Here is a 4743-nt window from a genome sequence, read left to right on the forward strand (position 1 = left end):
GTGAGTTCTTTATATATTCTGGACACTAATCCCCTGTTAGAAATCTAGATGACAAATACTCTCTTTCGCCTTGTGAGCCTCCTCCTTATTCAGTTTTAGCTGTGCCAAAGACTTCATTTTACTGTCAACTGTTAGCCTCAGTTCCTAGACAAGTAGAATCCTGCTCAGAAAGCCCTTTCCCACACTTGTATTTCCGATGGTACTACCTATGTTTTTTTTTTTTTCTGGCAGTTTTATCATTTCTGGTTTCAATCAATTTGTTTTCATTCGAAGGCCAGATGTGAAGGCCAGATGTGAAGGCCAGATGCGAAGGCTAGATGTGAGCTACTAGTTCAGGTTAGGCTCTTTCGAGGGAGACAGCTGAATGTCTCAGACAGTTTATACAGGTCCACCATAATTCTTGGCTATTTAAAAGCTGTTTGGATACAGATTGTAAATATTTTGAGACTGGCTGGTTTTCTTAGACACTAGCTCAATTTCCAGCTCTGAAAGCATTATCTGATTGGCTGATTGTGATAGTTGTTGTTGTCTGTCTGTCTGTTTGTTTTCTTTGCCAGGATAAGGAGTTTCAGTGCAATTTATACCTGACTGTACAAATACAACCTTACAAGATATATGATCCAGAGACAATTACTTAAGGGCAAAACCACTGTTTTATTACTAAGAAATGATAGGTTACAATAGACCTGTTTGAGGGTATTTTCTTCCAAATACTGTTCTAACAAAAGTTGAGCAGTGCTGGTCTGGAGACTTAGTGCCTAATAATCGTAACGATAGTGAGCATTTAATGAGTACTTGTCCTGCCCAAGGTTGTATGTTATGCATCATCTCATTTAATTCTCCCCAAATTTATGGTAAATCAGCACTTTGATTTATCCTTATTTTACAGATGAGGAAACTAAGGTATAGGAGAAAGAAAGCCAGTATAGAACCCAATTAATTTGACTACAGAGCCTGATACTTAGCATCGGGACCTATTGCCTCAGGGATAGCATATTTCTAAAAGAGATGTCACAAGTGAAAAGGGCCACTAGGCTTCAGCTGGCCCTTTGTTCCCATAGGCTAATGGGCAGCATAAGGGGACACAGAGTTGTTTGTAACTATTCTGATTGCCCAGGGGAAATGGGGCTGTTACCAGGCAAAGAGCTGAGTCTAGGATGTTCCAATGTGCCTTCTGCTATCTTGCCCAGTGTAGGGCGAAGGTGAGGGATGCTCTGTGTTCCGCAGAGAGGAGATACAAACCTTCAAGAGATGGACAGTGGGTCATCTTAAAGCAACAGGCAAGCCGGCGGGCTTGGAAAGGCAGTAAGTGAAAACTATCCCCAGTGGAGGGCTTTGTGACCCACTGGCCTCGGGCAGCCCTGGAAGCTTTGCTTGAATTTCAGTTTCTGAAGAGGCAAAAGCACGGCCCACACTTTCTCCTGATCTGTGGGAGGACACAGTGGCTTTTCCTTGCTTACCAAGGTTCTGATGGTGAAGTTTGCTGCTTAGCCCATGGGGGGCAGAGCAGAGGGGTGAAGACCAAGAACCAGAAACGAAGTGGAAGTTACTGACACCGGCTTAGTATTGCTCTGGAAGAGAAATGTTCACTGCCTCTTTTTTGACCATTTAAAAAGCATCAAACAAATATGGAGGGCAAAAGTTAAGTAATACAACGTGGTGTTTGATGAAGAATGAAGTTTCCTTTTTGTCTGTCTCATACTAAACCCCACTGTACCCCTCTTAATATGTAAGTTCTTTCTAGTGTTTCTAACAAATATTTTACATATATGCACACACACATATACTTTGACAACACAAATGACATATCACTCTACGCATTACTTTTCCTGTGGATTTTCTTGTTAATATGCACACACACACACCCCTACACACCCCTTTATATTGGAGCAGTTTTCACTCATTTCTTTTTAGTTGGTCTATAGAGGTTCATGCTATAGAATATTCTATAGCATTTACATATACTGTCTCTCTGGTCATATGGCAGTCACTGGCAGAGACATAAGACCCCCCCCCCCAAGGAGTCACCTATTTTGGTATTTGCCAAGAATCACACATAGCCTGAGACCCAGGTCCAAGTCTATTACTCCTAACATTGTAACATTCTCTAAATACACCCATACTTCTGCAGTTTGGCACAGCAACCACAACTTCCTGGAAGCAGTAAAAACATCACTTGCTTAGAACATTATTGAGCTAGTCAGCAAAGCCATATGGGCCTCAGGAGCATACAAAAGACTGTTGGATTGGAAGTTAGTGCTGGAGTGCTTCCAGAGATAGATACATTCACATCTTTCCTTCTGCAGATGAAGTGAAGGCACTGCAGGTGAGTAGCATGTATAGGCCACACAGTAGGACCATTTTCCTTCTTGAGAGGAGTTCCAGAATCGGGGAGAGAAATAGCTCCTAGATCAGTTGTTCTCAACTACCCTTTAATAGAGCTCTTCATGCTGTGGTGACTCCTCAACCTTAAAATTAAATTCATAACTGTAAATCTGCTGTTGCTAGGAACTACACTGTATTTACAATTCTGATCACTAGGATACATGATATGTGACCCCGATGGGGGTCGTGACCCACAGGTTCTAGACCATTGTTCTAGATCAACAAGAAGTAGAAGATTCTAGACTGAGCACTCACAAATATCTCTGAGCAAGCACAACACTTTCGCAGGGGTGTGATGAAGGTCGTCTGTGATGATGCTCTCTGGAAGAAGTGTGAGCACACTGATTTGGGTGGTCTGGATCCCCGGGAGGGTATGTTTCAATGACAAGTCTGCTTTTGCTGGGTGACCATCAGGTGTTTACTCTTTACCAGGCTACAGGGCCACTGCAGCATACCTCAAAGAAACTGTCCCTAGGTTTGAGGACTCTGAACACCACCCTGGGGGAAATTTACACGCCAATCAATCCATGTTTCTTCATGCATCCTTTAACTGTCCAGTGGCCACAAGATGAACAAAAGCTTTGCACCTATTGACCACATCTGTTATTTCTTCTTCTTCTTTACTCTCTTGAAATTACCTGTAGAATCGAAGTATTATTAAAAAGGAGGTTTTTTGTTTTTCCATTCGCAAGACCCTGGGGGAATCTTGAGGCCATTGTGCTAAGTGTCAAAGAAAGAAAAATGGCCATCATGAAACGCGAATTGATTTACTCCAATAGTCAGACACAAGTGTTGGGGCTGATAAAGTAGATTAGCCGGTCTCCTTATTTTTTTTTTTTTTCGAGACAGGGTTTCTCTGTGTAGCCCTGACTGTCCTGGAACTCACTCTGTAGACCAGGCTGGCCTCTAACTCAGAAATCCTCCTGCCTCTGCCTCCCAAGTGCTGGGATTAAAGGCGTGCGCCACCACTGCCTGGCTCGGTCTTCTTATTTTTGAAGAGGTCTCAGTCAAGTTAAGAAGATCAGTAATGTCTGCACCGTTGCAGCAGATGTGCTAGGGAAGTCCCTACTTGTGGAATCTTAAATGCCTGACTTTCTGTCCTTACTTTTCATCAGAATGCCTAGGCAGAATTTTGCCTACAATAGAACTTGGGAGAGACTCTCAAGGATAGGTGAAATTCTTAGTTAGCACTTAGTGAATCAGGAATCCATCGTTTTAAAGGGTCCCAGGAGTTTGAAGGACCCCCGTATCTCCATACTCTGCACTAATCTGATCTCAGTCAGCAATCTTTTCCTCTCCCCTTAAAGCATCAAAATGACCCTGAGCTGGAGCACAAACTTATCCTTGACTGTGCGGAACCAGACCACTTGGCAGAACCCTGCTCAGGGTCTCTGGGTTTTATCCCGTCTCTCAGATTGCAAGAACATTTTATTTTCCTTGTTTCTCAGGATGGGAACACTTTGAAATTCTTTCTACCAGTTCTGGCCATCAGGGTTTTATCTTTAAAGGAGTTGATGTGGTAAGAAAGCTTGGAGAACTTTCTGGAAGCAAAAAGGACAAAGAGGGAAGACCAGGAGGTTTGGGGAATGCTACCTGCCTTTGAATTAGTCACCCCAATGGTTACACGGCCTCTTCCTTTGTTTGATTCTCTATTACCCATTTTTTTCCTTTGGTCCCCCCAACCCAGTCCTCCAGACCTTCTAAAATCTGGTCTTGAGGCAAGGCACTGTGTTCTCAGGGTCGTCAAAACCCTGTGCTGGATGTTATTGAAGTAGGAAGAGCACTTTCAGAAGGTCCTATTCTGGGCTGCATACCAGCGTTTACTTGTGTGTGGAGCTAGGAGAAGCATTGTTGAAGGCGACTCATTGTCTCTGGGGTACTGTGGTGAGGTGGTGGTCACTAATTCCCATCATGCTTTGTTGCAGCAGCTGTTGGCTTGACTCTGTGCCAGGTGCTTGAAACAACTGTGGCTTTGCAGATGGATTACAGAGACTGGACCCAAAGGCCTCACGTCACCATGTTCGGTCGATTGGGGTCTTGTAAGGACAGAGAGAATTTCTTCTGACTTCATTTTTATGAAGAAAAGGGAACTTTCCAGGGCTGTTGTCTTTCCTAGAATTCCTCCTTTCAAAACATCTTTGGGGAATAGAATTGGATATTAGTAATGCTTTGTGGTTCACTTAAAAAATAAAAGCAAAATGTAACTTGAAGAAGGTGGGTGTTGTTTCTGATAAAATTAATTAGAAATGATTCATGTGAAAATAGAATTTGGGATGCATGATTAAACATCCTGGGTTTTTTCTTTTCTTTCTTCTTTTTTTCTTTCTTTTTTTCTTTTTTTTTTCTTTTTCTTTTTCT

At 42.6% G+C, this 4743-nt stretch overlaps 1 protein-coding gene and 1 long non-coding RNA gene across 6 annotated transcripts in view; both read left to right on the forward strand.

The window, feature by feature from the left end:
- Positions 1-4743, forward strand: part of Esr1 (estrogen receptor 1) — a 381713-nt gene that overhangs the window by 163600 nt on the left and 213370 nt on the right. The window lies entirely within an intron of this gene.
- On the forward strand, positions 2603-4595 carry LOC116078811. Of its 2 annotated transcripts, none has more exons than XR_004113636.1 (2): positions 2603-2717; positions 4314-4595. It is a non-coding gene; the product is annotated as an uncharacterized LOC116078811 (long non-coding RNA). The 2 variants fall into 2 exon arrangements; XR_004113637.1 differs by having other exon boundaries at positions 2629-2717; positions 4311-4595.

This window comes from Mastomys coucha, unplaced genomic scaffold (genome assembly GCF_008632895.1).
Source record: "Mastomys coucha isolate ucsf_1 unplaced genomic scaffold, UCSF_Mcou_1 pScaffold5, whole genome shotgun sequence".
Taxonomy (NCBI): Eukaryota; Metazoa; Chordata; class Mammalia; order Rodentia; family Muridae; genus Mastomys; species Mastomys coucha.